The 27,204-nt window shown below is 34.4% G+C and overlaps 1 long non-coding RNA gene across 1 annotated transcript in view; it reads left to right on the top strand.

The window, feature by feature from the left end:
* LOC149769875 (uncharacterized) overlaps positions 1–24,753 on the top strand; it is a 37,535-nt gene extending 12,782 nt beyond the window's left edge. Inside the window, exon 2 of the long non-coding RNA XR_016419031.1 lies at positions 24,517–24,753. This is a non-coding gene — a long non-coding RNA (uncharacterized LOC149769875). The remainder of the gene's footprint in view (positions 1–24,516) is intronic.
* The last annotated feature ends 2,451 nt before the right edge of the window (positions 24,754–27,204 follow it).

Below are 27,204 nucleotides of genomic sequence, written 5' to 3'. Positions count from 1 at the left end.
TCGGCAATTATTTCAAGGTGGTATCATGGATATTGGCGTTTACCGAGAGCTTATTGATGAGCTCGTTGATGATTAGTCACCGCGATTAGATAAATGGTAAATAAAATAAGATGATCATACACAATAATCATCGTAAATCCGTATCGGTCAGAGCGGTGAACTCACGATTACCAATCTACAGAGCTACTTACGGAGATGGACTTGGTGATGTTGTGCGGAGATTATTTACAAGGATAGCTCCAAAAGCAGCACCTATTGCAAAACAATTATCGATGAAAGCTATCGATATTGTTCGTGATAAAGCTCCTGGAGCAATGGTAAGGCGTTTTCGGCAATCAAAGAAAGACTAGCACGATTATTGCGACGAAAACAACAACCACCAGTAAAACTGGCAAGTACTGAAATTATGCCAGCAGATGTCAGCAGAATAATAAATCAGGCTGCAAATCAAAAACTAGCGGCGATATCTGAAGAAGCAGAAAAAAATATAACAGCAAATTTAATAGCAGGAAGCGGGCTTCGTGGACGATGATCATCATTTGGAAAAATGGTAATTATAATAAAAATGTTCAGGCGCGAATCAGACCCAGCATTTGATATGGAGGCACCTGTCCTTAAGTATGAATCTATACGTGATTATCAGTTTTATTCTTATGACGCAATACAACCAAATCAGCGGGGGAGAATCGAATTACAGGTTCATGACACAAGTAGATATTTCTTGCCCGCTGAGGCATTTACTGAAGTAGAAGGTAGACTTGTAACGAATGTTGTAGCTAATACGCCATATGCTGCTAATTTACGTGTTGGTTTTGTCAACAACGGGATTATGGCGTTGTTTGATAGCGCCACATACATGATTGATGGAAAAAATATTGAATCAATTCAGAAGGATGTTGATGTTGCCACAACAATAATTGGTCTAGCGAGATATTCTGACGAATTTACAAGATCAGCCGGTCCAACAATGATGTTTGCCAAGGATATTACCAACAACGCTGATCATGTTCAGTATACCAAAATACGAACACCACGAAACACTGCATCTGATCCACAACCAGTTGATTTTGAACACGCAGACAGACCAGCTGATGTTTTTGATATTATAGGAAGCGTTAATGCGACTTACAACCTAGGATTTGCAACACGCCGTGCAGCGCTGTTAGGAAATGACATAAATTTTTCGTGTGCAATTCCATTATCTCACATCTTTGGATTTTGCAGAAATGTTAGAAAGGTCATCTTTGGAGCTAAACACACAATTGTGCTCATAAGAAAAGGTGATGATAATGATGCAATCTGGCGAGGTGCTGGTGTTGCTAATGGTAAAGTGAATATATCAAAACTTTCACTGTGGATGCCAGTAATGACTCCATCTATTATTGAGGAACACAAATTACTTTCTTTTATGGATCAAGGCGGTAAATCATTGCTATCATGGTTAACAGTAACCACAGATGCTATTCAAAGTAATGTTAATGGTTTATTTACATGGCATATAGCATCACAACAGGGTGTTTCTTCACCACGACATATTTTTATTGCGCTGCAAAATAATGACCGCACGAATAATCAAGAACATTCACATATGATATTTGACAATCTTGGAGTTAATGAAGTTTTCTTACGGATAAATGGACATCAAGAACCAGCCGAGGATATATTGTAAAATTTTGATCAAAATCATGTAGCGCGCATATCATCGTTTAATGTCATTCATGGGACGTGATCAAAATATAGATACTGGTTTGCAAATATCACAGTTAGATTTTACAAGTCTATATCCGATTTATTATTTTTCGCTGGAGCATCTTGATTTATCCAAACAATCTGTCGTTGATATACACTTTCGAGCTCGTGTTACTAACCCACCAGGTGCTGGTGCCTTCTACAGAGCAATCGCGGTCATACTTAGCGATAAAGCCATGTTACGTGAAGGTGGTAGTGGTCGAATGAGGGTCGTTGATGCACCGGTGGAAAATCTTTAATCGTGTTATTTAGAAAAATATATTTTATATAAAAATGTCGTATGGTCATGTTAATGTTACTCTGACTCCTGGTCAGGTCAAAAAATTTCAATCAAAAACCACCAACAAATGTGGAACTAAAATATCACTAAAACGAGATCAAATTGGTGGTGGTCCAAACAAATTATCGTTGACAAATAATCGGATTAAACATTTCAATAAAGCCCTGGAATCAAAAACTGGAGTTCAATTTCATCTTTCCCCGAGCGCCATCAAAGACATGGTTAAAACCGGTGGTATATTTCCACTTCTTGCGGCTATTCCAGCGTTAATAGCTGCTGCTGCTCCAGCCGTAGCAAAAGCAGCCGCGTTAGGTGCTGTTGGAACAGCTGCTGGAATGGCACTAAAGAAAGCAACAGGGCAAGGATACAAAAAAAAGGGACGCGGCATAAGATTGCCAGGATCTCGTTGGGGAAAGGGTCTGAGGCTTCCACGTTAGACGCTCCAGCATCAAATTTTGATTTACTTGATGCTGCTAAACGATTAAAAATAAAAAACTTCAGAGGTGTTTTCATGCGAGATCAATTACCAAAACAACCAAACAAACTAGAAACAGGTATTATTAATCTCGATGAACGTTCTGGACCTGGTACTCATTGGGTATCATACGCGGTTGATCCACGTGGAATCGTTTATTTTGATTCATACGGGTTAGCTCCACCTGTTGAATTTATCAAGTATGTTGCACCACTCCACGCAGCAACCTCTGGTTGTAAAGTTTGGTATTCAACGTTACCCACACAAACACTGACAGATCCGCCAATATGCGGCCGTGAAGTAATTAATGTACTTAACGCTATATCAAAATCATCCAAACCGCCACATAAAATCGTGCATGATTATATAAGCAACCGATTCGTTGCGCGTAAAGCGTTTGAAACAACAGGTCTTATTATAATGGTTGATATTTATGGAAGATCTTCTTCACGCGTTAAGAGAAAATCCGGCGATGTTGATTTGTCAAAGTACGCGACTAAGGATGACCTCGCTGACGTTATGAACCTGGCTGGAGTTGACCCAGATGAGGTTGTTATTTTTCAAGATCGACATGGTAAACTAAAAATAAGCAATATCAAATGGAATGATATAATTCGACGAGTACTTGGTGCAGTTACGGATGATATTCCTGTGTTTACTGACAACGGCAAAATCAGGGATTCAAGTATGTCACTTAAAACCATCAGAGATGAAATTGCAAAAAGTGTTGCTAATCGCGTAAAAAATACCGGTGACGTAATGACAGGTGAACTTAGCATGAACGGAAATAAAATAGTAGTTTTAAGAGATCCAACATCCGACGAAGACGCAGCAACACAAAAATACGTCGACACCGTAGACGGTAAATTATCCACGTTACGGGCCGAGTATGATGTTCACGCAGGCGCTTTTGGAAGATTTCGAAGAAATTTTCAAAAAACCGATGATGCCATAGATAAATTCTTCGGCACTCCGCACGCCATTGACATGAAACTCGTTGATATCAAAACTAACCTAGACACGATTAAACAAACACAGCAAGACATCGTAGCGGGGATTCCTGAGATCGTCAATAAAACCAGTCTGATTAAAATCTCAGCCGGAATAACTCCCGGACATATCACAAACATCGTATGCACGGTATCATCGGGATTTGCAACATGGTCGCAGCAAAATAATACTATCAAATATACCGCAACAGTCACTGGCGTGTACAGGCTGTCTGTGTTTAGTGCTGCGCGATTTGAGATCTTCACAACGTATCCATGGCTTCATTCCACCGACAGGTTTTCTGAGGTTGTATCTGTTATATTAAATAACGGAACTGAAGAAATATTTATTCTGGAAGCAGCTGATAAGAAATTAACCGCAACATCTTACTGGTGGTGTTTGTAATTTGTAGCTGAAACACCTCAATTGGTTACTGCATAAAAATATATGGACGGTGCACAATACAGGTACAATCAAGCGCGTGAATGGCAGGCGGCGCTAAAAGATCAAATCGAACAATATACAGTAAAAGTAAAAAAATATCGACGACGATTAGTTATCGTCGACGTGATTGTTTATTCAGTATCCGCTGTTGTTGCTGGAGCTGGAATAATATTATCCACGGTAACAATGATGGCACCAGTAGCTGTGACCATTTCTGTTTGTGCAGCAACAACGATTGCAGGTGTGCTTAATATCATCGCAAAAAAAATATGTACTTGCACGAACGAAAAATTATCCTATTACATAATAAAATTACACACAGCGACGGTAGCATACTCGAAATTATCCTCGTTGTTATCAGCAAGTCTCAGTGATGGAATTATATCTGATTTCGAGTTTTCAATGATAACTAAAATATACGACGAAGGTATCGGTATTAAAGATACAAGTATTAATAATGACGGAATTACTCCAGCAGATCGTGACTAACACAACCCCGCACAAGACAACGATGATCTCGGTAAGCTCGATTAATCCTGAATTTAATATCGATTTTCCAACTGCAATTCACGCTAATGAAATTGCACTAGCGCAATTACGGGTATATTACAGCTGGCCAAATATCAAATCAAAATCATTTAATGGTACACCAGCAAATAATTCGCTCGTATTTGCTAATAAAAACAAACCCGATGGAACACCTGACTGGGTTGTTGTTGGAATACCCACTGGTAGTTATGCGATCGAGGAGATCAATGATGAATTTCAATGTAGAATAAAATCAATAACAGGAAAGGAAGCAAAAATATCGATTAATATTCATGAGCCGACGCTGTCCTCGACGGTAGAGATATATTCTCCTGATTATGCCGTTGATATTCACCAATCTTCAATCAGATCCGTACTAGGTTGGCCTGATGTTTCCCCGGTACATGAAGGACCACCAGAACCAAAATTAATTGAATTTCTTACTGACGAAGCCAGTTTTATAACAACTCCAGAATACCGAGATTCGTATCCATGGGGGTGGGTGGGTAATTATTACATTTTGAAAGATGATAAAAGATATCCTTTACCACCGTTTTCTATCTATGATTTTGATGCAAAAACTGCAACTAATATCGTTTATGAAGGATATCTCAGATTACATGCTAACAGAATTAGAATTGAATACACAACTACATTAACGACACTAGCACAGTTGTTTAAAACCTATATCCTGGAGTATCCTAATGACGATCTAAAACATCAGATCATTGTAACGATACAACATTTAAATCAAATTGTATTAGATCTTAAATATTTTAATCAGAGCATTATTGAGATAGTAAATGCTAATGATTATATAGATACAGGAGAAAAAAATAGTATCAAACAAGCATATATTGATCATTATAAAATAACTGAAGCAGAATTATTAAAATTTACACTACCAGTATTTGAAACCGGCGAATTAAGAAAAACGCTCAAGGATCTTATCACGAAAAGTTTTTCTGAAATACTCGATGCGTGGAGAAAACTAGCCTCATCTCCAACTGTTCTTAGATATAATAATGATCCACTCGGCGGTGGAAGACACGTATCTCCGGGAATCGTTAATATAACATCGACAATCGCGGTTAATCTAGTTTGTGACGTAATAGAAGGCAGTTATCAAATAGATCTTGGAAAATCAAATCAAGCTCAACAAGGATATATTTTATATACATTTACACCACAAGTTCCCCCTGCGGATTTGATCGTGCAAGTACCAACCAATCCTGTTTATTTACGCACGCATAATCAGCATTTGTCACGAATAAATTTCAAACTCACAGACCACCTTAATCGCTTAATTGACCTACGTGGAGAAGAGTTTGTGAGAAATTTATATGTAAAGTCTTAGATCTTTGATCAAGAATCTTCGATTCTAAATTAATCCAATAAATATTATATAATGTACCAGCACGTGAGGGTTTTTATACATGACAAAGAAGCACTTGAAAACGCCATCAGAACATGGTTTTCACAAAACACAGAACAATTTAACGTTAATTTAGTTATTGATGAATATGGAAGCGAGGATTTCTTATTAACACAAGAACAGTTAGATGAACTCCGTCGAGAACATATTATCGAGATCATTTGTGACAGAGATCAGATTCTAAATTATGCACACTCCTGTATTAAAGTCGATCAACTTAAAAAAAATAATAAATAAATAAAAATATTGGTGCAAAATATATCTGATGAGGTAACTGTGTTGAAAAATTCATCTTTTTTGAATATTTTATATTTTTTTCTGAAAATTTGATCATTTCACATAAATCTGAGTCATCAACTAACACATCAAATTCAGAATAAATAATAAATCTAAGTACCAACTAGCCCATCAGAGTTATAAATTTGATCATTTTACATAAATAAGAATCTTCGATTCTAAGTACCAAATAACCCATCAGAATTACAAATTTGATTGATTTGCGTAAATCTAAGTACCAACTAACCCATCAGAATTATAAATAAATAATAATAATTCAGAAATAAATAATAATTCAGAAATAAATAATAATAATTCAGAAATAAATAATAATAATTCAGAAATAAATCTAAGTATCAACTAGCCCATCAGAGTTATAAATTTGATCATTTTACATAAATAAGAATCTTCGATTCTAAGTACCAACAAATAAATAATAAATCTGAGTACCAACTAGTCCATCAATTTCAGAAATAAATAATAGTTCAAAATAACTAATAATAAATAATAAATCTGAGTCATCAACTAACACATCAAATTCAGAATAAATAATAAATCTGACTACCAACTAACCCATCAAAATTACAAATTTGATTGATTTGCATAAATCTGAGTACCAACTAACCCATCAGAGTTATAAATTTGATTGATTTGCATAAATCTAAGTACCAACTAGCCCATCAGAGTTATACATTTGATCATTTTACGTAAATAAATAATAATTCAGAATAAATAAATAATAATTCAGAAATAAATAATAATTTAGAATAAATAAATAATAATTCAGAAATAAATAATAATTCAGAAATAAATAATAATTCAAAAATAGACAATAATTCAGAAATAAATAAATAATAATTCAGAATAATTAAATAATAATTCAGAAAAAATAATAAATCTAAGTACCAACTAACCCATCAAAATTACAAATTTGATTGATTTGCATAAATCTAAGTACCAACTAACCCATCAAAATTACAAATTTGATCATTTCACATAAATCTAAGTACCAACTAACCCATCAAAGTTACAAATTTGATCATTTCACATAAATCTAAGTACCAACTAACCCATCAAAATTACAAATCTGATTGATTTGCACAAATCTAAGTACCAACTAACCCATCAAAATTACAAATTTGATTGATTTGCATAAATCTAAGTACCAACTAACCCATCAAAATTACAAATTTGATCATTTCACATAAATCTAAGTACCAACTAACCCATCAAAATTTCAGAAATAAATATAATTTCAGAAATAAATATAATTTCAGAAAAAATATAATTTCAGAAATAAATATAATTTCAGAAAAAATATAATTTCAGAAATAAATATAATTTCAGAAATAAATATAATTTCAGAAAATAAAAATAATTTCAGAAATAAATATAATTTCAGAAATAAATATAATCTCAGAAATACATATAATCTGCACGTGGTCAGAGCGAGTTATTTTCACCAGAATTATTACTTTGGACGGGGTTGCTCGCTAACATAATTTTTCTTAATAGTCTTATGCGAGTATAAATTGTTTTCTTTTCCTCGTACTCGTGGGATAACAACGATCTAATTCTTTCTACCGCGGCAGAGAGAGGAATGAATTCCTTCACCTGATTGTCTTCTACGGTAGCTAGCGACTGAAACATTGCCGCCTGAATCCGTTTCATGAGCTTGTATTTAGATGATAGTGTGTGTATTCCTTGGTTTTTACGTTCTTGTAAAATCTCAAAATCATAAACTATTTTTTCAGGATTTAGTTCATTAGATATATTAACTCCGTTTTCCTCTAGTATTTTGATAGCAACAATTACATCATTGATATTTTCATGGTTCATTATTTAGTATATAAATCTTTAAAATAAAAATAAATTATCCCTAGAACCCCTATCGAGTCTTTAGCGAGTTCGTCGGGATGTTTCAAGGACAACAATGAATGAAGAGCTCCTATCGAGTGTATTAGAGAGCTCAGATTATGAATGAAGAGCCCCTATCGAGTGTATTAGCGAGCTCAGATTATGCATTGGACGGCACAAACATATAACTTAATTAAGGAAATGAATATATACAATGATATATATATATAATGAAATGGATATATACAATGAATGAAGGACGGTACAAACATATACGCTCAGCAAAATCCCACCCACAATAATTAATCCAGTGGGTGATACGAAAATGTATCAACCACCAGTCAATATTGTGGTTGAATTTTGCTGAGCGGCGGATTTTTGCGGTTCCCCCATTATTATAAAAATCGCAATTATGCGCACCACCGACAAATTGTCAGCCATGGGGATTCGATCCTGGACCGCGAGCATCACAGTCCAATACCATACTGACTGAGCTATCGAACCTTGTTACGAACATATGTTTCGGAAGTTAATATATAGCTAAGGAACCAATACAATTCTGAGTTCAAGAAATACGTTTTCACCGAACAAGTTAATTTATAAAAGCTGGATTATTTACTATACCACGCCATCTAACTGTTAGATGTTTTCATCCTTCCTATAATATAACTGTTAGATGTTTTCATCCTTCCTGTGACTATACGAGATTTTCAGTCCTCTCTGTAACTGTTCAATGGAGAAATATATTTACGAGATTTCCCACTCGTAAATCCGTGTCATAGTCAAGGGAGTATTTAGTTGCTAATATTACTCGAACCACACATACGCATACATACACACGTACACAATCTCGCATTATATTTCTGCACTGAACAAGGAAAATGCTACTGATTTTTAATTCCAAATACTATATGCACGTATTTGTAATCGAGTAAATGCACGCAGGATCCCTGTGCTGTACTGTAGATCTAAAATTAACCCCACGATCGATACAGACTAGACGTTGGATTCTGCACTCAGTAAGCTGGAATATACATGCACATGTATTCTACGTGCTGCGCTGTTCTAAATATTTCACGAAAAGAACAGAAAAATACACGAACTGTACATTTTTGTAAGTTAGAAATCATAAACGGGTAGGCATCACAGACCTTGGATGTTGTATATGATTACCTCCCTTCATGAATCAAAAAATAAGTAGTATAATAATGATAATTTCTGACCCCCCCCAAAAAATAGATCTAATTCGAAGTAGATGATAATTATTGATACTGAAAGGTGATTTTCTGTTTATATTTTTTCGAGAAAGCAGATCTGGTTATATTTTCTGCTACTTTTTGTACTGAAGACGGATTAATATCAAAGTATTTCGCAGCAGAACACATGGAACGAAATATAATTTCTTCACCAGTTTCTATGTTCGCAGAATTTACCACTCTTCTAGAAACTGTCTTACATCTTCCAGTATTACCACGTGCACAGTTTTCGCTATATGTAATAACCTGAAGGTTGGATAAATTATTGTTTTGAGGATCCCCGTCAGTATGATCGATCACAAGATCGTCTTTGATTACTCCAAAGAAACATTCGTATATGAAACGATGACAATGATAATGTTTTCTCTTCCCAACAGTAAACATTAGATAACCAGCATTAGTAATATAACCAACCGGTTTTTTTAACTTACAGTGTCTAATGACACCGTTAATATTTGATTCATAGTTTGTTATGACAGGATGTGGGACAAATTTATTTTGCTCCATTATAATAATATTATTTGTTTAAATCATTGTTTGTCTGAAATCTTGATATATAATCCTCCACGGATTTTATAGCATTTTCACTATTATTATTTTTTTTGTCATAATATCTTTTAAGCTCTCTGTATCGTTTACCACCACACTTTCCACATAATTCTGTTTTTCCTCGCACTCCAGCACCACATCGCAGACATGGTATTGGTCCTAAGCTTCCACGGTTAACGAACTGCATGTGTTGTCCGCAAAATTCCTTTTTGCAAGATTTATTACAACGAGTTAGTGAACCCACCATGAGCCATTTGCATTGAGACATTGTATACATATATTCTTTATTTAAATATTTGTTTGAAATATATGAACGAATTCGATAGATTATCCCAAATAAAACCCTTAAGTGGAAATAGATTTAATCTTGACAGAATATCTCCTGGACTACCGATGAAATATTTGCTTGATCCGAAAAACAGAGGTTTGATTAATAAAATTCACGACGCCAAGAAAGAATTTCACACAGATGGTGCATCTCATGTCTGGTCAACGTTCAAAATTATACGCAACAAAAATATCATTAACGCTATGATGAACGACAAACGAGCAGCAACTATCATTAACTATCTTGATAATCTCAAGTATCTTTTCAGAATAAAATTCGTCGTGTTGACAGAAACAGATGATTGGATTATCCGTGACAAATATGATCCTGTCCACGGTAATAAAAAAACTGTCGTGCTAAGTAGAAATTCCAAACCAGGTTTATTGACTGGCATTGACAAACCGTATTATGAACGAGCATATCCTGTGACCGCGGTTATTTATGGAATCTATGTGATAAATGAAAAACCCAGCGTTGATAAACTATCACCGATGAAACTTTCAAAAATAAATTGTGTGGCTGAACGAGTAACAGAACATTTTACAAACGCGGTCCGTGGAAACGGTCTGACGGATAAAAGACGTAAAATAATAAACACGTGGGGAGATATGGTTAAAGATACCAGTGCGTCTATCAAAGATGTAAATGGGTTAGGAAAAATATTAAAATTTCCAATAACCGTAGCGACGATAACAAGGGAGATTTTGTATGAATCAAAATATAAATCAAAAGGAGCCTCAATTACAATTATTGATCATAACGCACACGCGTGGACTAACGCAGTAACAGTGTTTCCACGAAATCGAACTGTTAAATGTTATCCCCCAGATAATTCTGATGGAGGTATGTTTGATTTTATTAACGAAATAAGTAAAAACGATCCTGTGTCAGTATGGTTATTTCAGAGTTCTAACGACGAATCAGATATGAAATTTGATCAGTTTGTGAGACCAAATGGCGTTATTTATCGAACAAATCCTCTTCACGAAAAAATGAAAAATCTTGCACTGCAATATACTGATGACGCTGACGAATTATTGAGCAGCTGCTTTACTGTTCCGTCAGTTGCGGCTCATTTTGCTAGAAAGAAAAATTCGTGGAAACCAACTCGGTTTGATTTTCTCAATGACATAGTATCTAGTTGTGTCGAATATGGACACGGCGGATTGTGGAATACTAAATACGATCACAGAGATGTTATTTCAGTTGATATGGTTGCGTGTTATCCCGGAAGCTTTCTTGGATACGGAGATTGTTCTGTGTATTTTGAGCGATTCGGTCATCCGACGCACGAAATGACGCGAGTATCGATAAATGGACCATTACCGGATTTTGACCTAACTGGATTCGCTCGTATCGAATCATTCGAAATGTCTAAAGGACTTCATCCAATTTGTTATGTTTGGTTTGGAAAACATTTTTCAGAAAAAATGTGGACACCAATAGTACTATTACGGTATATGCTTGATTATACGATATTAACACGGTTGATTGTAAGTGAAGCAATTATATCATATCGAAAACAAACCGAGGTTTGGTTACCACATTCGGACGAAACCGATTCGAAGGATCTTGGTAGAAAAATAATTGGCAAGTTTACACAAGGAGCAGCATATGATCACAGACGACATTGTGCAAGATTGATCATGGACGATACTGAGTTAGATTTTATAATCGTTGATACAACGAACAAGAACACGTTTATAAGTCGAGAAACAGTTTTCTTGTCAAATGGAAATAAACTAGGTACAATTGTGAGCTACATGGACGGTGAGTCACCTCAGTATCCTCATTTAAGATCATCGATGCTCGCGTATGTTTCAATAAATCTATTATCGATGATAAATAAGGTTTCTACGCATGCCGTCAGAGTTGCTACTGATTCGTTTAATATAAATAAAAAACATTCAACACTGTTAGAAGGATTAAACATAGGCACTCATACATCGTGGGGTTCTTGGAGAATAAAAAATGAATATATGCTCGATTTTTCCGAATCCGCTGATGTTGCGGTTAAAGATATTTACTGTAAAACATGTCAAACGTTGACAACTTCGTTGTTACCATCGGTATACGATCCAATAACTAGACACAAAACGGTTTATCTAAACGAACCTGGCGGTTCTGGTAAAACCACTCGAGCTATCGAACTATTTCAGAATTCAGATATGATTGTACTAACACCTACACATAGACTAGCGAGAGAGATGAAACAACGCGGTGTTAATTCCTGTACTTATCACAGCTTTGTCCGATGGAAGGGTGATACATGGACATCTTTAAGGATGGGAGAGAAATACATTCCAAGGATCATAATATGGGATGAGATATGCACTGTACCGCTAGAAACATTAAAAACATTTCTTGATTGGTTGTTAACAAGAAATACTGCCGTGATAATGTGCGGCGATCATGGTCAACCACCACCCGTAGCTGGACCATCTCCACATGATTGGCTGAAAAATTTCGTTGACCATGCTGAAGAAGTATCTGATGATCATAGAGCACTTGATGCAGCGTTGAAGGAATTTAAAAAATTAATCAGACTACAACCGAATAAAATTCAATGTGAAATAATGCGTGAAATAATTTCAGAAACACCCATGAAAGACTTTCTGCAAACGTGGCGACCAAACGATTTGATAGTTGCAAGCAGAAAGATAGTTCGTGATAAACTTCAACGGGAATTGTTTCAGTTACAACGAGAAAAGTTTCCAACGTTGTCAGTTCCGTTATGTTATCGACCAGCAGATACGCGACGGCAAAATATCGACGTTGATATACCAGGAGAGTCAAAAAGGAAACAGAATCTTGTATTGAATGATATTGTTGCAGTTGATGTTGATGTTGTTGAAGATGCTCTACGTGCTGATAATCCCCGTGGACGCTTGGATACGCGATGACGATTCATTCATCTCAGGGATTAACTATTACTGATACAGTTGTTTGGATCGTTGATGATCACATCGAATGGTCGAACTTGGTTTATCTCGCAGTGTCTCGAGTTAGAAAAATATCTCAATTGAGACGAATCGTCATGGACTCGTCAGTGATTAGTGATGATGTTGCTGACGATGATATAATAAGAAAAAAATTATATGGTTATGAACAGTGTGATAAAAAAAAAATAAACGCAATTTTGAACTTGATGTTGATTTTATTAATGCGCTGAAACAACAACAGGATAATCATTGCGCAAGTTGTAATTGTGTAATGCTATGGCGGTATCTGAAAAATGATCCAAGACAATTTACCGTAGATAGAAAAAATAACAATCCTGGTCATACACGAGACAATATAATGTTGACCTGTCTTGAATGTAATCGACGTAGAGGCGCCAGCGCCTTGGGTGCTAGTTAAGTGATCGAAATCACCGAAGTGATTTTGGTGGTGATTGTGTGTTATAGGGAATTATCTGTAATTGTTCACGCACAAATCCACGTTGAGGAGCAGCCGAATCCAGTCTGTAGATTGCGGGTCTACCTGAGGATCTTGTCACGGTGGATACCTTATGTGTGGTAACGCTGGTAACGCTCCAAATAGGATCAGTTGCTCTTTTTTTACCGCCTTCAAGTTCACCGGGCTCGTATAAATACCTAACAGTGATATTACCTAATAATGGTTGTGCTGAAAAATCACGTTGTTGTGTAGGTATGTGCGCGCTTGTAATTGCATTAATAGGTTTCATGTTGGTCGTTCGAGTAATCTCATTATTTAATGCAGCTATCACATTTGGTAATCTTGCCACCCATTCACGAGATCTTGTATCCTGAATAAATTCCTTTGCGTACTGATATCCAAATAACCGCTCAGCAAGTGTTCGATTAAATCGCTCAACAGTTGCCTGATCACGATGAATTGCAGTATGTCCTCGTCGTATTTTGGTATTATGTTGTTTCATCAACGATGATACTGGACCAAGAAATTCCTTGCCAGGATCAACCTGTAGTAGCTGTGGCCATCGTAGACCACCTTGTGATCCACCACCTCGTTGATAAATTCGTTTAAACGCGTCGGCTACCTCAGTTGCTGTTTAAGTCGTTAACGGTTCTACATCTTTATATCTACTTGCAACATCAACAACAGTTAGCGCGTATTTGTACGTTTTCCTACGTACAGTATCATGTGGTAAAAACAGAATATCAGCTTGATGAACCTCATTAGGAACACTGACACTAAAATGAGCAAATCGAATTTGCTTAGGACGTGGTAGATAAATTTGCCATATTGCCTGCCTGGATAACCACGCTTTAGCAGTAGAATGTTTAACCGCTGCTGCATCAGCGAGTTTACTAATTGCTGCTTTACCCTTCCAGTATCCAACTGGTGAATAATAAATCGATTCCATTATTAATTACCAGCCCCAAGCGCTAATTTACCTTTCATCGCGGATTTTACTAACCAATTAGCTAATTTTTCTTTGATATTATTATTTTTTATAGCATTTAACGCATGAATTAATTTCACATCTGCAATATGCCTATTTTGTAGATTTTTACTCTTATAAGCTACATCATGAACATGACAAGCTCGATCAATAGCGTTTACTGGTTCATCGCCTGGTTTTGGTTGATCCTGATTATCAAGCCTGATATCGAGTCGAGTACCAGGACCGCAATAATTATATCCTGGTAGATGTTTTTCTCCGCTGTATTTAGCCCATGGAGCACCTGGAAACTTTGACATCAAATTAGCAATATCACCACCGCGCCTATTAGGTAAAAAAGAAAATTTCTTTCTACCGCATATAGAACATTTTCCACCATATGCTATTTTTTTATTTTTTGTTATAACCGTAGCTAAATCAGTGGTTGGAGTTTTAACTTTACAGCGTAAGCAATATAAATCCATATATATTTTATACAACATGGATATAATTGATTTCTCAGCGACAAGAAAACAAAAACCTGTCAAGCACCATCCTGCGTTACCAAATTCCATCAGAATGATAATAATAGGACCATCTGGAAGTGGAAAGACACAGTTGTTACTTAATCTTATAATGAGATGGTTAAAATGGGATAAATTATATTTGGTAGCCCCGTCAGTTGATCATCAGCGATGTTATACTGTACTTAAGGATTTTAATGAAAACGCTAACGACGTTATCGAGTTTATAACCGATATTGATGAAGTACCATCAGTTGATTCCATAGACGGACTTATTAATAATTTAGTTGTATACGACGATGTAATGCTGGACAAACAATCAAACCCAGCCAGGATTTTTTCTCGAGGTAGACATAAAAATACCGACGTTATTTATGTTACTCAACGATACACACAGATACCAAAAGTGATCAGAGATAACTGTAATATTTTAGTTGTGTTTAATGGCGTAGACACACATACGTTGCGAAATATTCATCAAACCTGGTGCAGCGGTGACATGGATATAATTAAATTCAGAAATTTCTTTTTACGAGCGCAAGCTACTCCGCAAGGGTTTATAACAATAAATTTACACGATCCAAGAACAAGATATCGTATTGGACTTGATAAAATATTTGGATAACAGGGGTGATGATAAAATTAAACTGAATTAAAAAGATATCATTAAGATAATGAACAATTGTGCGTGGCTGCGTCAAGGAACCACGAATAAATGTGATAAAAAATGTCGTGGAGAATATTGCAAAAAAACGTAATTATCTTATAAAGAAAAATCCTCATGCTGGTCCACGAAGATGTGTTGGATGTAACAACGGCGTTAGAGGATTATATCAGATTTGCACAAATTGCGGTGGAGATCGATACAGAAGTTTAATGATATATTACAGAAAAAGAAAAAACATAAATCCAAAAATAGAAAAACCACCATCAGAACTTGAATATTACTTGAAACATAGAACAAAATCCCAGGATTCAGATGAAGATTCCCAAGATTAAGATGAAGATTCCCAGGATTACTGAACAACAGAGGGGGCTCGTCTACAATTATTTTGGGGACAAACAATAATCGTAGACGTGGTATTGACCTCTATGAAGGGTCATTATTTTTTTTGGTCCAAACACAAGGTGACCGTTCCCTTAAGTGGTCTGTTCCCCCCCCCCCCCGCTGCTTGACAGACTATACATGGCGGCCAGTATAAATGGTGGATGAAGAACCCGGGAAATTACCATAGAGAACCACCGACCCTCGAGAAGCTACTGGCAAGCTATCTGACATACCCAAATTGGCTGTATCTGAGACCCGAACCCATGCAGACATAGGTGAGATGGCAGTGAGCTGTAACAGAGAGCACCTTAGACCACTCGGCCCCTCAGGGCCCCTGCTTCCAGGCCTTGTTACAGTGATTACTGATGTGATGCTGGTCACATGCTGATACTATCATTAGGCCATACTGATCACAAGTTGGCACGGATATTGAGCCATATTGGTTTTGAAGCTGTCAGGGAGCTGTACTGGTCACAGGCTGGCAAAGTCATGGAGCTTGACTAGTCACAGGCTGGCAAAGTCATGGAGCTATAATGGTCACTAGATGGCACTGTCATGGGACTAGACTGATAACAAACCAATGATGCCATCATATCATGGAGCCAAGTTGGTTACAAGATGAAAGAGGGAAATTATGAGAAATTGTCATCAATCTGTATACATAATGACAATACTCACATAAGACAATATGCGTTTTATAAACAGACTACTTCATGTATGCAATTTTATTTGTATGCACTCTGGATATTCAGGTGGGGTGATATATAATTTTTTTATAATTTCTTCAGGTCATATGCATCATACTAATAATACAATGCATAGCTGAATACAATTAATACAAGTGGCCAAATTGATATATAACCTGCAATGACTGCCCTGTATATTTTGGTCAATGAGGATATAAATATTAACAATATGTGCAGTGATAATTCACTGTCAATTCTACCAGTATGCTGTTGTCATTATAGTCATGTGGTAACTCACTGTACAGCCCATCAGTATAATGCAGTCTCCATTATAACATGGATATGACAGCACAATACCTCTCTGTAAAGCATATTAGTAACCTACTGTCTCGCATATAACATGACATGGTCATGTGATAACTCATTATACAGTCCATCAGTATAATGATGTCTCTATTATAACATGGATATGGTGGCACGATGCCACTTTGTAAGGCCCATTAGTATTGTACTGTCTCTATTATAGTATGGATATGGTCATGCGATACCTCAATGTACAGCATAGCATGATATGGCTGTCTCTATTATAGCATGGATATGGTCATGTGATACCTCACTGTACAGCATATCAGGATACTGCTGTCTCTATTATAACATGGACATGGTAATGTGATTTCTCACTGTGAAGCCCATCAGAATAACTATATCTATATCATATCATGGATATGGTCATGTGACACCTTTCTGTAAAGCCCTTAAGTACAACGCTAACTTTATGATCAAAAACTGAAATTTATATACTTTTTAGGGTCTTATAACCCATTTTATAAACCAAATAATGGTATCATTTTCCATTGTGTTTCTGTATATTCTGGATCAACAAAACACATAAATAACAAGTCTTTCTCTTACTATATGAAAACTGGTCAGCAATACTAAGGTTTGAAACACTTTGTGTTGTTTTCATTACAGTTATAAGAGGTATGGATTACAATTGTTATGTTCACAAGTTTGCTTTTAAAAATCCATGTAATCAGACAACCACTTCTCCTTGAGCACACTATCTATGTAGTCATGAAACCACTTCTTGAGCACAGTTTATATGCAGTCAGATAACCATTTCTCCTTGAGCACAGTTTATATGTACTACGAAAACCACTTCTCATTGAGCACAGATTATAGGTAGTCATAAAATCACTTCTCCTTGAGCACCGCTTCTATGTAATATGACAAGCACTTCTATTTGAGCATAGTTTCTATGTAGTCAGAAAATCAATTATCCTTGATCACAGTTTATATGTAGTCAGACAATCAATTCTCCCTGTGGACAGTTTCTATATAGTCAGACAACCACTTCTCATTGAGCACAGTTTATATGTAGTCAGACAACCACTTCTCATTGAGCACAGTTTCTATGTAGTCATACAACCAATTCTCCTTGAGCACGGTTTATATGTAGTCAGAAAACCACTTCTCACTGAGCACAGTTTATATGTAGTCAGACAATCAATTCTCCTTGAGGACAGTTTATATGTAGTCCGACAACCACTTCTCATTGAGCACAGTTTATATGTAGTCAGACAATCAATTCTCCTTGTGGACAGTTTCTATATAGTCAGACAACCACTTCTCATTGAGCACAGTTTATATGTAGTCAGACAATCAATTCTCCTTGTGGACAGTTTCTATATAGTCAGACAACCACTTCTCATTGAGCACAGTTTCTTTGTAGTCATACAACCACTTCTCCTTGAGCACGGTTTATATGTAGTCAGAAAACCACTTCTCACTGAGCACAGTTTATATGTAGTCAGACAATCAATTCTCCTTGAGGACAGTTTATATGTAGTCTGACAACCACTTCTCATTGAGCACAGTTTATATGTAGTCATTCAGCCACTTCTCCTTGAGCACGGTTTATATGTAGTCCGACAACCACTTCTCCTTGAGGACAGTTTCTATATAGTCAGACAACCACTTCTCCTTGAGCACGGTTTCTATGTAGTCAGATAACCACTTCTCCTTTAGCAGTTTATACATAGTCACACAACCACTTCTCCTTGAGCACAGTTTATATGTAGTTAAAACACCACTTATCATTGATAACCTTTTCTATATAGGCAGATAACCACTTCTTATTAAGCACATTTTCTTTGTAGTCAGACAACTATTTCTCCTTGAGCACAGTTTTTATATACTCAGAAAACCACTTTTCATTGAGCACATTTTCTATATAGTCAAATAACCATTTATCCTTGAGCACAGATTTATGTAGTCAGACAGCCCCTTCTCATTGAGCACAGTTTATATGTAGTCAGAAACTACTTCTCCATGAGAACAGGATATATTTATTCAGAAAACCACTTCTCCTTGAGCACAGTTTATGTGTAGTTAGACAACCACTTTTCCTTGAGCAAAGTTTGTATGAAGTCATATAATTATTTCTCCTTGAGCACAATTTCTATGTAGCCAGATAGCTACCGGTACTTCTCCTTGTCATAAGCACAGTTCATTTGTAGTCAGACAATCACTTCTCCTTGAGCACAGTTTCTATGTAGTTATACAACACCTTATCCTTGAGCACAGTTTGTATCTAGTCAGACAACCACTGCTCATTGAGCACAGTTTATAGCTAGTCAGATAACAACTTAATCTTGACCAAAATAGTTCTCCTTCATGGATATTAGCCAATTATAGTTTTAATCAGCAAATTGCTTGGTCTTTTTCATCACATTTTTGTTCTTCAACCAAAATAATGATATGTATTGCTAATTAGATATCTTTCAACTAAGCTACTATATGGAATGTCACTGAATGCTGCTTATAAAAAGAAAGGATACATATTATATGAGGTCCAGTTCTATTTAGCTAATATCATTATATTGTTACACCATGTGTTAGAAGAATAGCTTCAAACGCTTGTTATATCAGGCAATATAAGATTGGAACATATTGCCTAGTTTATCATGAACATTAGATATAAGTCTTTTTGAACTGACTATTAAGACACATTTAGTAGCAAAACAGCACAGAGTACAATGGTGCATTACTTGTTTAATTTGGTTTCTAGGGATATGTTCAATTATTTATTTAGAGTTTACTAGTTTCATTTGGTTTTAGCTATTATGTTTATTTCTGAAATAAGATTTTACTAGTTTGAACTGGTTTTTAGTAATTATGAAATAAGATTTTCTTAGTCTAATACAGAATTTAAACTGTAGTTCAATATATAGATTTACATTTTAGTGTATTATATAACTTTATATTTTAGTCTGATATAGAATTTATACTTTTTAAAAATAGTCTTAACATAATGTTTTATTTTTTTTCCTTTAAAGATGTTTAATTTAGTCTAATTTATAATTTTTAATATTAGTGTAATATAGATTTTTAATTTTTAGTCTATTATGTATGGCATTTTTAATTTAGTTTATTATATAATTTATAGTTTAGTCTAATACAGATTTTATAATTTGAGCATAATATATTAAAGAAATCAGTCATATATATAATTTTTAATTTATGTCAAATACAGATTTTTAAAGTTTAATCTAATAAATATATAATTTTAAATTTAGTCCAGCATAGAATTTATAAAATTAGTCTAATATACAATATTTAATTATACTCTAATATCAACATTTTAATATTAACCTAATAAAACATAATAAATTTTAGTCCAATAGATAATTTTTATTTAGTCTACTAAAGCATTTTTAATTTGACCAATACAGCATTTTAATATTAGTCAAAAAAGAGTTTATAATTTATGCTAATATAGAATTTATAATTTTAGTTAATTAGATGTTGTTTTATATTATTTTAGTCTAATATCTAATTTTTAATTTTAGTCATTTACTGGTTACCAAGTTTTGACTTTTGAGTCCAATATGGGATTTTTAATTTTAGTCTAATCATTTTTTTAAAATTTTAGTCTATTATATCAATCTTAATTCTTGTTTAATAATGAATTATTTACATTTTCATAAACTTTAAAATTATTTATTTTAGTCTAATTTTTTGTTGTTGTTGTAGGGTTTAATGCCATTTTCAGCACAAGATAGGCTATACATGGCGGACAGTATAATTGGTGGAGGAAGAACCCTGGAAAACCCAGGGAAGAACCACCGACCCACGAGAAGCTACTGGCAGGCTTTCTCACGTACCAACATTAGCCGAGGCTGGACTCTTTTAGTCTAAAATAGGATTGAATCTGACTAAAATCACATCTACTCTGTCTTACATGAAGATCTGATGATGCCCGTTAAGGGTCATGTTCTGGTGACCTTTGAATTTTCCAACGGCAATGCAGCTTTCAAAATAAGAAAGTGAATCAAATTGTTCAGTACACATTCATGCTCTTCATCCACACTGCAATGGTATAAGACTTAATCTGATTGGTTGACACAATTAGCAATTACCAGAACATGACCTCTAATTGGTCACTGTCAGATCTCCATGTATAATGGTGGAGATCTGATTTTAATCAGATTGATATAGGATTTTTAATTTTAGTCTAAAACAGATGCTTTAATTTTAGTTGATTATACCATTTAAGTAGTAGAAGTAATATGACATACCTTACTTTGTTTAGGTGTAGCTGTGGTAGCAATATTAATATGTTTATGGGTTTCAGTGCAGCATATAAACAAAACAGATTGATTGTTTCCTTTATTGACATTGTAATAAATGCCACTTATCTATATAGGTCACTTTTGGACATTAGCACAGTGATTACTATAAACATGTTTACCAGTACAAAATACAGTATACCCTCCCTGTAAGACAGCTCAGAATAACATAGACATGTTTATAAGACAAGAATGTCATTTCATTAAATAATATTATCTGTATAAAACATTATGAATAATCGTGGATACCATTTCATTATCTAAGACAATTTTGATATATAATATAGTATGTATATTTATGCAAGATTTCATTTCACTAATCAATATAAATATTGTACATAAAGACCTAAAAACAAAGGTAACTTCACGTATAAGGTGGTTACCATTATTGCCTCTTATGAGGGTGTACTGTAGTATGATTATTCTTGAATACTCAACAATATCATGACATACCAAAATTCAACATTGTCATTACACTTAAGTACTAAACACCATGACTCTTCTTGAATGCTCAACACAGTCACACTTCTTGAATGCTCAACACAGTCACTCTTATTAAATGCTCAACACAGTCATTCTTCTTGAATGCTCAACATTTTTCTTGAATATCCAGCAATGCCATTCCACTTGAATACTCAATGCAATCATTCCACTTGAATACTCAACATTATCCTTCCACTTGAGTAAACACTATGGTCCCATTTAAATACTTAACACAGTCATTACACTTGAATACTCAATACTGTCATTCTAGTCGAATACTCAACACTCTCTTTTCACTTGTTTTAAATACCTGTATATTGATAACTCTGAAAATTTAAGTGAAACCTCCTGGTATGGAGTAAAAGTTTTAGTAGTTTCAATTTCAGCTAATAACTCCAAGTCTGGCATAAGAGTGTATGAGTAATTCCAGTGCTGAGTAATAACTCCAGGTTTGGCATAACAGTGTATGAGTAATTCTGGTGCTGAGTAAGAACTCCAAGTCTGGAGTAGGAGTGTCTGAGTAATTTCAATGGTTAGTAATAACTCAAAATCTTCAGTAAAATTCTGCTACTTGAATTGTTAATATTTTAAGGTATACGGGCCTGAAATCAATTTTCTCCTTCCAGAAACATTTACAAATTGTACAACCAAACATGGACAAATGCCTGCATCACCTACACTTTCATTACAAGTCCTATTGTATTCACAAAGTAAAGACTAACTTTAAGGTTCTGATATTAAAGTTCAAATACTGATAACATCTGTAAAATAAAACTTTTAAATTTGTTTGAAGAACAATATGTGTGAAACAAAACAATTCACTTTCCTGGCAACATTTGCTTCAACCTAATGAAGAATTGAAGTGTCCTACAGGACAGCCTGCATTACCTCCTTTGGACAAGACTACCACAAGAAGAGAATTCGTCATGTTGGTAAAATAAATAGTCATTTCAAATGAATATAATTGTCCTTTTTGTTTTAATAGTTATAAGTTACAACCTGTGATAAAATCAAAAGAATGGGCAATTCATTTCTTTTGCTATAGTTTTCTTTTCTTTATGAAAAAAAAAATGTATAGAAAGAATGATGCATAAAATATAAGTTTACAATTTATGCTGTGTTCTGGTAGAATGTATAACATTGGATATTTACAAGTATTTCAGTGCAAATTATCTTCAAATCAAATTGCAATAAATCAAATCATCCAGAAATTAAACAAAGATCCACTATATTCAGCAGGTATAATTTTCTTCTCTTGTAAACTTTGTATTTCCATTTTTGCTAGCGAAAATAATATTCTTACTGAGTAGGCAATTATGCCAGCTACTAAAATGCAATGAATGAATTACAAAAATACATCAAAGGTAACAAATGTTTTTGTAACAACAGCATAAGAATTGGCATGTATGTAACATAAGGTCATAAGATACCCTTTATAATGAGGGGTACTACATAAGGGAAATTGAAACCCTGATTTTTTATATTTTGGTGATAAATGTACTGTACACAAGGTGCATTATATATAAGAGAAAATATAATGCTTTGATCCCTTATAGGGTGGATGGAATATATAATTGATAATATAATACTTGCATTATTTATAGTGGGGGCATAATGATGTTGTTTATGTTGTAGAGTTTATTATTTTTGTAAGTACATGCATTGTAATGTACTAAGTGTTTCAAAGTATGAGCAAAAAAAAAACCCTATCTCAATTATACAAACAAATCAGTCTGGGGAATTTAAAAAAAAATTCCATTGTTTTTTACCATGGATGGAAAGAATGCTAGTGTTGACACTTACAAACATGGTTGATAGCCAACCAGAAACACATATTTTTGTGTGCATAACGTACCTTGTATTGTATTAAAAATATTCAATGAATTGTAAAGGCAGTAATAAAAATATTAATAATAATAATAATAATAATAATATATGGTTATTGGGCAGGGTTCTCACTAATTTATATGGAATTATTTTAAACGTATTTGGAACAAATCGTATCCCCTGGTCAGATCCCCAGGAAAATGGTGAATCTTCTGGAAATTTTTACACAATCTTCACAGCTACCACTGACCAGAGTATCATGTCTAAGAGCAGCATTGTAACAGTGTTTGATGGCTAAAGAACATTACACTAGTACAGACATATGGACAACTATTCATGAAAAAGGATGTAATAAAAAAATAATAAAATAATAATAAAATAATCCAACTTCTGGATTACATGGTCCAACACCATGTACAGGGACATAACTCTAGGGGAAAATTGGTACAGGGACATACCTCTGGGACAAACTTTGTACACATAGAAAGAGAAGTACTCATTAAGTAAAGAAATAATAGAGATACAAGTGAAGAAAACAACTGCAAACTAATACTTCACTAAAATGTGCCCCTATCAAAAGTTCTGATTCCATGGCCCCCTCCCAAGGGCAGGAGTGGAACTGAGAAAATGGATTGGAGGAATATTGGAATTATGCTTGTTGATAGTGCCACACACAAATTCACACAAAAACCAATATCAGGTTTACAAGTAACAATTCTAAATTCAGCTAAGTAAGTTTAACCCTTTTTAGTTTGCACCATTTTGTTCTAATTTTATTTTTCAGGATCCAACATCAGATACCATGTGTTATGACTGTTTGACAAGGTTCTTCCAGTCATAACACACTCATGGCTGCTTGGTATGGGCCTGAGCTCAAAAGAGGGTAGGAATGTGCAAGTGGTGTTGTCACTGATATTTTGTTTGTATAATAAATACCAGATGAAACTAGGGATCACAGGGAAGGAAGAAGAAATATGTACTATTATGATCTTAAAAATAAATAAAGACTATATTTTGTTTTGCCTTTCATTGTCATTTATTTCTTTCCTTATTTAGATAATTCTAGTTTCATTTACACACAATATTATTGATTCTAAGTCTTAACCATTATTACACTCTTCATAAAACAAAATGCAGTTTCATGTGTTCTTAAAATGACATATAATATTATTATAATTTTTCTGAGGCGATTAAAAAAAAGGTTAACAAAACAAATACCTAATTTATGTTTTGTAAATTAATTTGTGAAATGAATAATATTGCTTATATTATCACTATGTGGAGACTTGCACTTCATATAGGAAGACAATAAAAACTAGGTTTTTAGAGCTTCCAAGATCATGTCAGAATCTGGGAATGTAAAATTTGGTACAATAAGAAATATTAAAATCCTGTCAAGGTGACGTATAAAAGATATGTAACTGACATATTCTAATATATATATATATATATATATATATATATATATATATATATATATATATATATATATATATATATATATATATAATTTCTTAAAATGATTGTGCCCATCTAAGAAGTTGTGGTGACTCAAAATCTGGACAAAATTATAAAATTGGGATTCACCAAAAATCTGGATTTATAATAAATTATGACAACTTTGAAAATAACAATTTCTGTAATGATTTTATCTCATTTAAATTTGTCTTAATTGTTAAATTCTCAGGAGGTAATGATCTAAATAAGGTTGCGTTTCCAAAATTTTGAATTACAGACACAATTTATAATTTAAGAGGAATGTATGACAAAGTTCACATGTTTTCATGTTTTTTAAAGTTGACAACTTATATATAGGCATTAATTTGTTATTGAGGGATACATGCAAGACTTACCTCCAGAATTTTAGAGTTTAACAATGTGCAAAAATATGCACCAGAAAATCTTAGCATTTGACAATGAAAGTGTTCCAACAAGCATTGTCAATTTTCTGTTTTGCATAAACACATTAAAACATCTTCGTTTACAAAAAATGAACTTAGATTAAATTACAATCAAGAGATAATAGCTAGAATGTCAATATTGAGTCAAAATATGAAAGTAATAGTACCAAATGTTTGAAATGCTTTTGTTCGGTTTAACGTACAGATCTTACCTTTGAGTTCAGTGGTGTAATATCGAAATTTGGATTGTAAATCACCAGATAGCAGAAGCACTTACTTACATTGATGGTGCAGAATAGAACAGATGACTGATGGCGTAATGACTGGATCCTATTTATTCTCTCTGCATGCTTAAGGCACCTTATATGGTATCACGGTACCAATTGTTTTTCCATATACCTCAATGGTAATGTTTTGTGAAATAAATATACTTTCTGTCCTACTTGAGCATGCATGTCACACACTGTCATAGAGAACAATGCTAGATTGTCAATTTGACAATGACATAACCAGGTACTCCATTGCATTTAAGATAGATAACTCTACTGGAACTAGACAGTGGTAAGAGTTATCTAGTCACAACAAGCCCATTTTCAGCCATGTGTACCATATTTTAAAAAAATCATAAAAAATACAAAATATGATCTAGATAGAAATTAACACAAACTCACATGTTGCCAAGAGGCTCAACTTTTTTAAAAGCCAAACAGAAAGTACAACTCTTACATAATGCACCAATCACAGCTAGTGTTGTTCTTTAATTCTGAATACAATGGTCGATACACCTTAAGCTCTGCCAACCTGGACTTGCGCAATTGGTACCGTTATACCATATGTTACAATTACACTTGATGGAGACAAGCAAGATTCACTGTCACTGGTATTAGAAATTGGAATGCTATCAAATCATGCTCATTAACAAAGAATGCTGGGAACAATGGTGCCATTACAAACATAGCACTTTCCAGGAGGCAGTAATATTTGAAAATGCACTTTAAGCAAACAAGACAGTACAAAATGACATCATTTTATAAGAAATAACTTAATGTTACTCACAACTTAGTGATGGACAACAACCATAAGCACAGATGCTGAAATGAGTGCCATCACAAGTGACTCATGCAATCTGAATGTAGAAAAAATATCAATAGCCTAATGGGAAATAAATCATACAAAGTGTCTTTAGTTACTCAAATTACTTAGATGATCTGTTTCAACATTGGAACCTATGATAAAATGGAAAGTTTTATTGACTTGGAACCTGTCTGTGATACAATGGAAATGCATAATGACATTGGAACCTGTCTGTGATAAAATGGAAAGCCATATTGACATTGGAACCTGTCTGATAAAATGGAAAGCCATATTGATATTGGAACCTGTCTGATAAAATGGAAAGCCATATTGATATTGGAACCTGTCTGATAAAATGGAAAGCCATATTGATATTGGAACCTGTCTGTTATAAAATGGCACGTTATATTGACAATGAAACCTGTCTGTGATAAAATGGAAAGTTGTATTGACATTGGAAACTGTCTGTGAGAAAATGGAAACTCGTATTGACATTG

Source organism: Sinohyriopsis cumingii, unplaced genomic scaffold (genome assembly GCF_028554795.1).
Source record: "Sinohyriopsis cumingii isolate HCF-2022 unplaced genomic scaffold, ASM2855479v2 utg003118l, whole genome shotgun sequence".
Taxonomy (NCBI): domain Eukaryota; kingdom Metazoa; phylum Mollusca; class Bivalvia; order Unionida; family Unionidae; genus Sinohyriopsis; species Sinohyriopsis cumingii.
This window is presented reverse-complemented; position numbering and strand designations above follow the sequence as displayed.